The 14,242-nt window shown below is 41.4% G+C and overlaps 1 long non-coding RNA gene across 1 annotated transcript in view; it reads right to left on the reverse strand.

Annotated features, from left to right (window-relative positions):
• Positions 1-736: 736 nt before the first annotated feature.
• LOC140679845 (uncharacterized) overlaps positions 737-14,242 on the reverse strand; it is a 67,271-nt gene continuing 53,765 nt past the window's right edge. Inside the window, exon 5 of the long non-coding RNA XR_012051179.1 lies at positions 737-847. This is a non-coding gene — a long non-coding RNA (uncharacterized lncRNA). The remainder of the gene's footprint in view (positions 848-14,242) is intronic.

The raw sequence follows: 14,242 nt of genomic DNA on the forward strand, positions 1-14,242 counted from the left end.
AAAAGCTGAAATTTTAATTTATAACACACTCACTTGTAACACAAAAGCTGACTCGAACTCTTGTCTTTAAATACAAACCATATTCCTGTTTTTCATCTTTTTTTTTTTATCAAACTAAAACAATTTTAAAATGGCCACCACACCCTTTCACTTTGCCATATGCGACCCTCAGTGGAAAAGGTTTGGACTCCCCTTAGTTATTCGTACTAAATTGTCAGCTTTTTTCTCATTACATTCCAAATTTGTGGTTGTTTTTTTTTTTTTACATTCTTACTATTATTTTGTATCCAAAACTATTCTGCAGGCCAACCGCACTTCGGACAGTCCATGGTTTTTGCATGGTCAGATCATTCTCAAATTTAATAATAATAATAATAATAATAAATTAGATTTATATAGCGCTTTTCTAGACACTCAAAAGAGCTTCACAGAGAAGTGAGAACCCATCATTCATTCACACCTGGTGGTGGTAAGCTACATTTGTAGCCACAGTTGCCCTGGGGTAGACTGACGGAAGCGTGGCTGCCAGTTTGCGCCTACGGCCCCTCCGACCACCATTCATCATTCATTCACCAGTGTGAGTGACACGACACTGGTGGCAAGAGGCGGGGAGCGAACTTGCAACCATCTGGCACGGCTGCTCTACCCACCACGCCATGCCGCCCCAAAAAACATGCAATTGTATGCAGTACATGCATTTTCCTGTCAAATTTTAAGGAACAAAGAAAGATAAAGTGTTTTATTGACAAACATTATTTCCAGGCTTTCGCAGGCCACATAAAACCATGTGGTGTGCCAGATCTGGCTCCGGGGTCTTGACACATTTGGAAACTTTTAGAAGTGTATCCTGTAAACAACATAGAGCCAATCACGGGACAAAATAATGTTCCCGATACACAATAATTCTGCCGATTTTCTGCCTTGGGGAATCCATAAAATCAAGTGATTGTGTTTCTCCCTGACTGAACTTAAAAGCCATTTAATGACTTGGCTTAGTTTCCCTTTTTGCAAATGAATCACGCCATCACTGTCGAGTAAAGGAGATGCAAGACAAGTTTATGAGGTTTTGTTTTGATGCAAGCTTTGTTGCTCCCTGACAGATTTAAAGTCCACTGGTCACAGTTCAGTTTCAGACATAGATTAATAAGGCGAGACGTGACTCACTGGTAAACACACAACAGTATGTTTGTCACTGCTGGTGAATTACAGTGATCCTGGAAAAGCAGCCACACAGTCTTTCCATATTGTGTACTTTATATATATTTTTTAATTGTTTATTACTTCTCAACCTTTAGAGAGACAATACATCATATCATAAGCTTGCTTGATCAAGATCAGCATATTGTTCACATTAGAAGCAGCAGTTATGATTTAAATGTGTTTTGTTAAATAGTTACCTGTGGCCTTGTGATAAATATGAAAAATACACCCCTGATAAAATAGTAATAATGAATTCCTGGAGACAATCAAATCCTGATGTCCCATAAATTACTATTGATCAGCGAACCCTACAGTAAATGCTCTACTTGCTTATAAATGCAGTGAAGGCTGTTGAACAAACTCAGTATTGTATTATAAAGTTACACTGCCGCCTAGTGGAACTTGTTGTCCCCTACACCAACAAAAGACCGCATCAGTGATGACGTCACGGGAAGTAGGGGACAGTAGATATGTAGCACTGTAGTGTACATGACTAAATCATTTGGGAATTAGTTCCTTAAAAGTAAAATATGAACAACATTAAACGCCATATGATTGAATAGGTTGTTATGGTTTTATCCTACTTGGAATTTAATTAACAACAAAAACAAATGCCTCCACAGGGCCTAAAATTAATGAAATGTATTGGTTAATATTTTAGTACATCACTAAGTAACGGTTAGTTTTGCCTACATAATTCAACAGTATCTGATATAATTTAAATTAATTGATTCTAAGTTAATTGTATGTAAAACATTGGTAGTCCCTTTAACTTAACAGCATTGTTTTGTCATCCATTAAAGACATGTTCAGAAAGTCCAAGTTTTATTATGATAAACTTAGAAGATGTTTCCCCCAAATAAACTGTCTGATTATTTTAATGTGCAGCAAACACACTGTGACATTAGAGCTGACGTTAATGCTAACCATACTTGCCAACCTTGAGACCTCCGATTTCGGGGGGTGGGGATGGGGGGCGTGGTCGGGGGTGGGGCGTGGTTAAGATATATATATATATATATATATATATATATATATATATATAAGAAATACTTGACTTTCAGTGAATTCTAGCTATTTATATATTTTTTTTATTATATATATATATATATATATATATATATATATATATATATATATATATATATATATATATGTATGTGTGGGAAAAAAAATCACAAGACTACTTCATCTCTACAGGCCTGTTTCATGAGGGTTTCCTCAATCATCAGGAGATTTTAATGGGAGCATTCACATACCATGGTTTATATAGGGCACAGAGTGGGTGGGTACAGGCTGGCGTAGGGGCGTGGTGATTGGCTCATGTGTTACCTAGGAGGTGTTTCCGTCTGTGGCGGCATGCTGATACAATTTCGCTGCGCTTGTTGAGGGATGACAGGTCTGGACGGTATATAATAAACAGTTTCTCTTTCAAGCATAGGTTGCATCTTTTATTACCACTATTGTAAGGTGTGCTGGATGCAAGAATTTGCCATGTTATTGAATATTCAACATTATTGTCTTTGAGGTCCCAAATGTGTTTGCTGAGTTCTGTGGTATTCCGCAGGTTTTGGTTCCTGAAAGAAGCCTTGTGATTGTTCCATCTGGTTTTAAACTCTCCCTCGGTTAATCCTACATATGTGTCGGATGTGTTAATGTCCTTGCGTGTTACCTTAGATTGGTAAACAACTGATGTTTGTAAGCACCCCCCGTTGAGAGGGCAATCAGGTTTCTTGCGGCAGTTGCAGCCTTTGTTGGTTTTGGGGTCGCTCTGTCCGGGGGCCGACGGCTCATTTGCAATTGTTTTGTTGTGGTTTGAGATAATTTGTCGTATATTGTTCATACAGCTGTAGCTCAGTTTAATGTTGTTCTTGTTGAATACTTTTCTTAGGGTGTTGCCTTTGGGGAAGTGTTTGTCAATCAGACTGAGGAATTTGTGGCCAATGTTAGTTGAGACGTTTTTGCTGTATGGGGGGTTGTACCAGATGATGTTTCGTTTTCTGTTCTTTTTTGGTTGGTCTCCTGGCGTGGGTTCATAGGTGAGGGTGAAATTGTATCCGCTTTCATCAAGGGCTTTTTGGTACGGGGGGGTTGCTTGGTCAAATTCAGCTTTGCTAGATGACAGCATCGATAGCCTTTTATTAATTCCGGTAGGTATTCTTTTCGTGGTGGTGGGTGGGTGGTTGCTGTCATTGTGCACGTATTGGAGTGTTGTGTTGGATTTCGTGAATGGTTGGTAGCTGTTATTTCTCAGGTTGAAAGTGACGTCGAGGAAGTTGACGGTTTGCTTGTTGGCTTCAATCGTGATCCGTAGGCCGTTCTCTTTGAAAATTTGGCATATGCGCTTCTTGGTATTCTCGCTGCTCCTTGGCGAGGCGCGACACACTGCCAGTCCGTCATCACGGTAAATACCAAGGTTCAGGTTGAGGCTAGCAAGCTGGGAGAGGAGGAAACACCACTCAACCAATGGAGAAATACAGCAGCAGTAATCAAATGGTTCAACAACATCCAAGACAAACAACAGCACAACTTTATCTCCTTCGATATCGAAGAATTTTACCCTTCCATCACGCAAGACCTACTGACTCAAGCACTAGACTTCGCCTCAGACTACGACTCAATCACAGGCAACGAAAGAAACATCATCATCCACGCAAAAAACTCCATACTCATCCACAACAGTACACCATGGCAAAAAAAGAACAACTCAACATTTGACGTCACTATGGGAAGTTTTGACGGAGCAGAAACGTGTGAACTCGTTGGGAGTTTCCTCCTCTCCCAGCTTGCTAGCCTCAACCTGAACCTTGGTATTTACCGTGATGACGGACTGGCAGTGTGTCGCGCCTCGCCAAGGAGCAGCGAGAATACCAAGAAGCGCATATGCCAAATTTTCAAAGAGAACGGCCTACGGATCACGATTGAAGCCAACAAGCAAACCGTCAACTTCCTCGACGTCACTTTCAACCTGAGAAATAACAGCTACCAACCATTCACGAAATCCAACACAACACTCCAATACGTGCACCATGACAGCAACCACCCACCCACCACCACGAAAAGAATACCTACCGGAATTAATAAAAGGCTATCGATGCTGTCATCTAGCAAAGCTGAATTTGACCAAGCAACCCCCCCGTACCAAAAAGCCCTTGATGAAAGCGGATACAATTTCACCCTCACCTATGAACCCACGCCAGGAAACCAACCAAAAAAGAACAGAAAACGAAACATCATCTGGTACAACCCCCCATACAGCAAAAACGTCTCAACTAACATTGGCCACAAATTCCTCAGTCTGATTGACAAACACTTCCCCAAAGGCAACACCCTAAGAAAAGTATTCAACAAGAACAACATTAAACTGAGCTACAGCTGTATGAACAATATACGACAAATTATCTCAAACCACAACAAAACAATTGCAAATGAGCCGTCGGCCCCCGGACAGAGCGACCCCAAAACCAACAAAGGCTGCAACTGCCGCAAGAAACCTGATTGCCCTCTCAACGGGGGGTGCTTACAAACATCAGTTGTTTACCAATCTAAGGTAACACGCAAGGACATTAACACATCCGACACATATGTAGGATTAACCGAGGGAGAGTTTAAAACCAGATGGAACAATCACAAGGCTTCTTTCAGGAACCAAAACCTGCGGAATACCACAGAACTCAGCAAACACATTTGGGACCTCAAAGACAATAATGTTGAATATTCAATAACATGGCAAATTCTTGCATCCAGCACACCTTACAATAGTGGTAATAAAAGATGCAACCTATGCTTGAAAGAGAAACTGTTTATTATATACCGTCCAGACCTGTCATCCCTCAACAAGCGCAGCGAAATTGTATCAGCATGCCGCCACAGACGGAAACACCTCCTAGGTAACACATGAGCCAATCACCACGCCCCTACGCCAGCCTGTACCCACCCACTCTGTGCCCTATATAAACCATGGTATGTGAATGCTCCCATTAAAATCTCCTGATGATTGAGGAAACCCTCATGAAACAGGCCTGTAGAGATGAAGTAGTCTTGTGATTTTTTTTCCCACACATACATATATATATTGCGCTCTACTACGGTATCGAGCACTATTTTTTGGATAACCTTAAGACATATATATATATATATATATATATATATATATATATATATATATATATATATATATATGTATATATATATATATATATACATATATATATACATATATATACATATATATATATATATACATATACATATACATATATATATATATATATATATATATATATATAAATAAAAGAAATACTTGAATTTCAGTGTTCATTTATTTGCACATATACACACACATAACACTCCTCTACTCATGGTTGAGTTAAGGGTTGAATTGTCCATCCTTGTTCTATTCTCTGTCACTATTTCAGAACACACACATTATACAAATATACATTATAAAATCAATAAGAAAACGGGAGCTCTAATTTGGGAGTCTGAATTAGGATCAGAAGTTCCTATATAAACATTGCGTACTCACGTCGCCATTTTGTATAGATTACTGCAGCTGTGCACTGGATTCATTCACAAATACAAACTACAACTCACAAACACTTTAGAGTTAGGCTCCACCATCAGAATGTGTACTTAAACTTATAAAGATCACATGGATATTATTCAGTGAGTTGATTCACCAAAACTAACCTGTTATACAGGAGGAAAAAGCACAAAGGACGTTTCAATTGTTCACAGACTGGTCGCTCTCATCAGAATGACAAGACACTTCCGGTCTGCAGGTGATAGCATTCAATTGGGAAGAAACGCCCTACTGCCCCCTACTGACCAATGTGAATACTGATAAATGTGGAATGACAGCTCCAAAAACGAATTCAAACCACAAAATAAAATAAATAAATCAACACAAAAATGTGACACATTATGGGTGGGTCACATACAGTATGCATGTACAGTAGATGGCAGTATTGTCCTGTTTAAAAGTGTCACAACATTGCTGTTTACGGCAGACAAACTGCTTTACAATAGACGAAAACTTGACTGCTGTTGTGTGTTATTACTGCGCTTGGAGGACGTTAATGAAACTGCCTAACAATAAACACACATAAGAAACCAATAACTCGCCCTCCATCATTCTACAGTTATAACGTGATTGGGAAGGCATTGTGGGAAAGCAGACGTGAGAACAGGCTGTCAACACGTCACTCAGGTCCGCATGGAGCTGGAGGGGGCGTGGCCTCCAGCTCCGCCTGAATTTCGGGAGAAAATTTGTCCCGGGAGGTTTTCGGGAGAGGCACTGAATTTCGGGAGTCTCCCGGAAAATCCGGGAGGGTTGGCAAATGCTAACAAATATGATAGATGTCCTGGCTGGTCCACCAAAGACACTATTTATCCAATCAAAAATCTGTGTACAAAAAAAGGTATTCTTAATGTAACTAACAATACGACGCATTATTTTATTATGAACAAATAATGAAGTACAGCATTTTAGGTTACTTGGACACAGGCCGGGGTCTGATTACCCCCGGCTGGGTCGCCCGGGCGAGGGTGTCTGATGATTAAAGAGTCGAAACACCCTATGACTCCGGGGTTTATCACTGATGACGTGTCCAAGCATCACCGTGAGGTTTATTCAAGTTCTACAGGATACAAATTACAAATAGAAATACATAAGGAAAGACTATAAATCAGACTAGAAATCAGTGATTCTCAAACTTTTTTCACCAAGTACCACCTCAGAAATAACTTAGCTCTCCAAGTGCCACCATAATGACTGACATTAAAAAAAAAACAGTAGCGTAGTAGGCTTACTGTTAATTTTCATTAAAAACAAGGCAAAGGTATTATTTAACAAGTATATTTAGAAATGCACCTGGGGATAGGTTGATTGGCAACACTAAATTGGCCCTAGTGTGTGAATGTTGTCTATCTGTGTTGGCCCTGCGATGAGGTGGCGACTTGTCCGGGGTGTACCCCGCCTTCCGCCCGAATGCAGCTGAGATAGGCTCCAGCACCCCCCACGATCCCGAAAGGGACAAGCGGTAGAAAATGGATGTATGGATTTAATATATTTGCTCACTGTAACATTACATACAGTTTGAACAGTAACACTGAATATAGGAAAGCAAAACACTGTACTAATCACGCGATTCTTTGACGTACCACAAAATGGAGCCCGCGTACCAGTGGTACATGTACCACAGTTTAAGAATAATTGATATAAATGATTATACTACAGATGTTCCGATCAATGTTTTGTGCTGCCAATTCCAACATCAATCATCCATGAGTGTGATTGGTCGATACCAATACCAATAACATGCATTAACTGTAGATTTTTCTATTTATTTAAACTACTTCCTTATCTTTTATTACATACAATCGAGCGGAACAAAGTCAATAGTACACAATAACTATCAATCAATCAAACAAATATTTATATAGCCCTTAATCACAAATGTCTCAAAGGGCTACACAAACCACTACAACATCCTCGGGTCCGATCCCACATAAGGCCAAGAAATAACTCAACCAAATGGGAACAATGTGAAACATAAAAAAAGTCGACTTTGACATAATTGCGGCAACTTTTTTTTAACCCTTCACGAGTATTGCGATAGAATCTTCATCTAAACAGAAATATGTGAGCGTCCTGTCGGCCAGCATCCCGGGAAGAGTGGAAATTGACAAATAAGCGTTTGTTTTATTATGGTTTACTATGGTTAGTTTGTATTTTTAGCATCTAGCAATGCTATAGTGTTACAATAAAGCTGCATCCGTTAAGCACATGGCTTCTAAAACGTATTACTCATCCTCTTGATGTTCGGGCTCAAAAAAAAGTTCTGGATCATATTTTTTTCCCCAAAGTAATTGTTGTTGGCTCTCACAAAGTCTGCTTGATTAACATTGTTGTTGATGGACAAGGGATCTGTGGTTCCTAACTCTACGTCACGGATCACATGACTGGCTTCCTCGTTAACTCTTAAAAACGGCTCAGGGATATCCGTGAAATTTATACAATTTTGGTCATATATATTTGTTTGCAAACTTTGAAAGTATTTTGGTGTCAAAAATCATATATATATAAGATAATAGCTTCAGTTATAGAGGCGACTTGTTTTTCCACTCTACTGGTACTTTAACACGGCACAAAGTCATGCACTCTCATGCAAGGAATATAAATAATAGTTTTTTCGACATCCAATGGACATATTTAGAACAGCAGTATCTTTCACCCATTTCAGCCCATGTTTATACTTGGCAAACTCATCTCTCAGGTCAGATAAAAACCTGTTCAGGCCTGCGGGCAGTACATTTGACACCCTGCTCTAGACTCCTATTAATCTACTTCCCACTTCTAATCTACTAACATTTTCTGTTAAAGGGCCCTATTATCCAAAACCAACTTTTCTTACCTATTGGTACCTGTTTTTCTGAGTTTGGGATCTGCATAAACCCCGAAAAATTTCATTGAAACCATTGAGGCATTGCGGAGATATTTATAAAACAATCTAGTCTTCTTTTATACTTCAAAGAAACAATTTGTTAATAACTTGCCCCACTGGTGACGTTTTTGCCATTGGTGACGATTGGGTAAATCTCTCCCATATATGTATAATCCGCTAGGTGCTTTGCATGCGTCCGCCATTGTAGTCTGACGCTGTAGTAAATAGGCTCCTTCTTTTTCGCAATTCATCTAATTTCTAATACAAAGTAGTGTGTAGTTTAAACTTAATGTGTCAGTGGATTTGCTATAGAAGCGCTAAAAACTACAATAAAGATGGTGGGAAGACACTGTTCAAATGAAGCCATGTAAATAAGACTACCCACAAGACGGCGTATCCTGAAGAGACTGTCAGAAAGCGACTGGAAAACGATCTGTAGATCTGTTCTGACCGCAGCCTACAACACAGTGTGGCACCAAGACCTGATTCTGAAACTTTGCCGGATTATCTCTAATCGCAACCTAGTGCGATTCATGGCCAACAACCAGTTTCATACTGAAGACAAGCAATGGCCGTAAATAGACGCCTAAGAAACAGAGTTCCTTGCTCTTCTTTACCCTGACAGATGTTGGTCAAAAGTAGAAGACATGGCACTGGTAGCAGCCTATCTCAAGACCTGGAGACTGAAACGGACCTGGCAAATAACACCACAACAGCTTTCCATCTCAACAACAAGGAAGCTTGGCACCAGCTTACAGTCAACCTTTACTGGACACCTCTGTCGTAAAACCCCATCTCAACATACTAGATGGCAACTGACCTTCATGCAACACCTTGAATCTACATGCCAAAGTGTCTTGTAAACAACCTCCGTCATTTGGCAGGCTCATCCTGGTGAGCCAATACGTTCACCCTTCGCACTGGCGCCCTGACCCTCGTCTACAATGCCGCCAAATATCCCGCTCGAGCATGGTGCCAAAGTGTACACACTAAAGAGCTGGACACATCACTTAACGACACCTTGAGGATCATCATCACTGGCTGTCTATGAATCAATCAAAGATTTTACGACCCACCCCATCTGAGTTCCTGACAGTGTCAGTGCGACTCTTCACAGAGAAGACCACTCAGAGAGACTGGTGAACAAGGCCTTGCTGAACGTGAACCATCATCTACCCAACCTTGTCGAGAACTCTAAACTTTACCACCTATGCCTGCCTTCTCCCCGCCCTTTCTCCCGCCATTGGCGCCGCGAAGCGTTGCAGCTCCTATGTCAACACCCTTGACAGATGGAGAACTGGTTAGAAGGAGACACCACGCCCCACTTAATTCACAGTATGCCCTAACTAGGGATGATGTTCGAAACCGGTTGTCCTGGTTGTTCGATAAGAAAAGAACCGTTCGATAAGAACAGAACCGATTCCATGGCCTCGAATCCCCCTTTTTTTTTTTTTGTCCTGTCCAGCTTCTGAGGCAAATCATATAGTTGATGTAGATGCCCATATTGGCTGTTCAGATTTACTTTACAAAAGAGAAGTGTAGGATACTTCTCTTGTTGCCTTATTTGTATTTGACTTTATTAAATGTATTTATATTATCATTTGATGCAGCCAGACCAGAGCAGGAGGGGATACAAAGAGAAAAAAAGGAAGAAAGAGGGGGAATTGTGGGGACAATAGGGGGATTAGACAGAGAGACAAAAACAACAACAGCAAACACAACAACAACAACAACAACAATAGAGACAACAAATATGATGGTAAAAGTGATAGCAAAGAAGCAATTAACAAAATAAATACAGAAATGACAATGAGCATTACTACACTACAAATGGAGCAATACAAATACCAATAGAAATAGCGCTATTGATAACGAACAATACCAATAATTTACCTCTATTATCAACAATACAGTTGTTCAAATGCAACAATACATATACGTAATGGTAACTAGAGATACAAAATAATACAGAAAAATGGAGGGGAAGAAACAGAAGCAACCTATATTAACCTTGTAGATTGTTATAGTAACAATAGGTTAAGCTTTGTCAGTGTGCCATGTGTTACCCAGTTTCCCCTAGAGCAACAACGTTAATATATGTTTGATGAAACGTGATTATGTGCATGAGTGTATGTATGCATATGTACTTGTATATGTACAGAATGGGTATATGTATGTTTGTACAGTGAATGTATATGGACAGTATGTATATATGTATGTTTGTACAGTGAATGTATATGTACAGAATGTGTATATGTATGTTTGTACAGTGAATGTATATGTGCAGCATGTGTATATGTATGTTTGTACAGTGAATGTATATGTACAGTATGTGTATGTGTGTACAGTGAATGTGCGTGTGGATGTACGAACTTTGAGTATGTAGGTATGTACTTGTGGAGAGGCGGGGCCGGCGGTCCGACACCGGGGCCCGCTCCAAGATGGCGGCGAGGAGGCGTGGCCTGCGGACCCGCGTCGTGGGTCGGGCAGCTGGGCACAATCAGATGATCTGTCTGTGTATAAAAGCGTGACAGCCGAGAGACGAGAAGGGAGGCGGAGAGCCAGACGCACAGTACACAGCGAGAGCGAGACGACGAAGACGCGGCCGGCTGAAAAGCGGGAAGCGGATCGTGCAGCAGGTGGAGCCGGAGCTGAAAAGCGGCCAGCAAAAGACTTTCTTGTATTGAAAAATAAAGAAGTCTAACCCTGCTCACGACGATGTCGTCCGTTGATGGTCCTGAGAACTCACCCGGAAGCAAGGGTCCTCCACAGTACTGTATTTGTGTATGTATGTGGGAGCGTAGGTATTTATGTATGTATGTATGTATGAATAACGGTATGTATGTGAGTATATGTGTGTTTGTATGTACAATATATTTGACTCCCAGTGTGTGTGGGAGTACGGCTCCAGCCACCCATAGAGCCCAACCCACAAACAGCAGGTGTGGTTCCCAGGGAACCAGGGACCACCGGCCCCACGCAGCCAGGCCGGCCAGCGACAGGAACCCCAGAGCCTGGCCCACCGGGCCGCCCGTAAGAGCCAACAGCAGGCCGCAGACAGACGCACCCGGCAGAGGACAAGGCACGAGAGACGCAGGGGACAGCCAGACCTCAAGCCAGCGAGAGACCACACCCCACACGGGCAGAAAGGCGGGACGCCCCGCCCGGGGGCCCCAGAGAATCCCCGCAACCGGACGGGAAGACCGCCCCCGCCCCACCAGCAACCGGGCCCCCACGAGCCCACCCCCACCCCCGGAGAGCACGGCGCGGCCCGCCACCCCACCCAAGCCGACCGCCGCAGGACCGCCCAGCACGGGGCCAAGGGAACCACCCACCCCACCCGCAGGGACCCCAACGATGGAGATGGAACAACCAGCAACCACCCTGTCGAGTTCCCCCCGTGAGGGAGGGGAAAAATAAAAAATAATCGAATCCCTTTTTGAGAACCAGGTCCCGTTATCGAGGCCACTATAGTAAACAAAAAGAGTTGGTTCTTTATTCAAATCCCTGGGAACGAATCCCGTCCCACAGGAAATGCCCTGTGACACGTCCCAGGAAATGACGTAGCTCAGTCATTAGGCGGCAGATACAGAAGCAGCAACAACAATGGCCTGGAAAAAAACACCTCAAGGCATGGCTTCATTTACAAAAAAATACGACGAGGAAACGGCTATCTGCAATTATTGCCAGGCTTCGCTCTCATGTAAGGGGGGGGGGGGGGGGGGGGGAGTACAACAAGCATGATGAAACATGTTCAGGCCGTACATAACCTGAAGGTTAGAGAAAGGTGTCGTGGAGAAGCAGCGACAGAGATGACAAAGCAAACCCCTCTTCCTCTGCTTCAACCTGCAGCGCCAATTCCAGTGATAGTGCTGGTGAGTAACTAACGTTAACTGTTGCCGGTTAATTTCCATATCTGCTCACTCGTAGCCTTTAGGCTAAAATAACGTTACCTCTTATGTCAACGAGAACTGCAGTAATGTTAGGTAGACTAACGTTACCTAAGCATCAGTGGCTAACGGTAACGTTAATGTTAGCCTTTTTGTATGTGTCTGATAACGTTAACGTTAGCCTTTTTGTATGTGTCTGATAACGTTAACGTTATCTTGTAGCCTACACCACTCCAGAGATTGTAGGTCTGTCTAATAAACTAGTGCTTTCTTTCTTTCTTTAGTTTATTTCGTACATGAACACACTCACAGCATAACACATCAGTTTCATATCATTTAACTTTACATCATGTCCGAAAAGGAGTAGTTAGAAGTAAAGCTTATTTAATCCTACCACTTTCCCAATTCAGAGCGTTTACAAATATATACATCATTTACTGACCTTTTTATAATAAAATAACATCTGTGAATTAGTATATACAACAGTTTTGTAACATGTAATTAATTAATTCAGTCATTATTAATATACTGAGATGAAGAATATCTTATTTTCAATAAGGTTGAAAGTATTTCTCATAATTCTTCTTTGTACTTTGTAAGCACTATTCATTTGAACAACCTTTTAAAGTGGATCATATCAGTACAATGTTTAACTTCATTACTTATTCCATTCCATCATTTAATTCCACATACTAATGCTAAAGACTTAATAACAGACACCCTAGTCTTCCTGGAGGAGGCCACACTGATGGACCCCAGAAGGATGTTCCAAAAGCAGCAGAAGTGCACTTTTTGGAGAGCTGTATTATTTTCAGTTTCGTGCCCAAGGGACTGACTTTATTTAATACTATATTATTATTTATACACCTATGGTGATCACAGAGACAGGTTGTTTTTGTGTTACTGTATATATTTGATTTTCTGAAAAATCCCACTTAATATACTTTGGGTAACAACAGTCAATTATTATTTATTTTATATTATTTTTTTAGGGGGGTAACAACAGTCAATATTTATTTATTTTATTGTATTTTATTCTCATAAGATAAAAGTGATCTTTTGTTAAACCAAATATTGTGGGGTTTTTTCCATATAAAACAACCTATCTGGATTTGATAAGAGAATCGATAAGGAATCGGTTCAATAAGAGGATTCGATAATGGGCTCGAACTCGATAATTTCTTATCAAACATCATCCCTAGCCCTAACACATCGTTGCCTCCAGGTGCAAACCTGCCTTGCAGACAATGGGTTACTATAAACCGGCTACGAACTGAAGTTGGCCGTTAAATTTCCAACAAGTATCGCTGGGGGTTGCGCCAATCAGCAGCCTGCATGGAAGGCCCCACTGAGCAGACGCGCACCACATACTCCCAGAATGCCCCACGTTATGCCCCGCAGAGGACACAATCAATGACTTGCTGAACCCCAACCCTGAAATATTGAGCTGGCTGCAACGCCTGAACCAAACTGCATAGCTACCTCATACGCAAGAAGAGCTATGTGCATGCCTGCTTGATATTTTAAGCATCATCCTCCAGTTATAACGATACTTTACAATGATACTTAAGATACTAAGAATTGTAGTTTATGTCCCACAATGAATGTGATTATTAGTTTAGGGGAGCGGCTTCCCACTGTGTATAGAGGCACATAATTAGCTGCGAGCCGCTTGTCAGTCACAGATGATTGCAGTTTGTGATC

This window comes from Nerophis lumbriciformis, linkage group LG26 (genome assembly GCF_033978685.3).
Source record: "Nerophis lumbriciformis linkage group LG26, RoL_Nlum_v2.1, whole genome shotgun sequence".
NCBI classification, from domain to species: Eukaryota; Metazoa; Chordata; class Actinopteri; order Syngnathiformes; family Syngnathidae; genus Nerophis; species Nerophis lumbriciformis.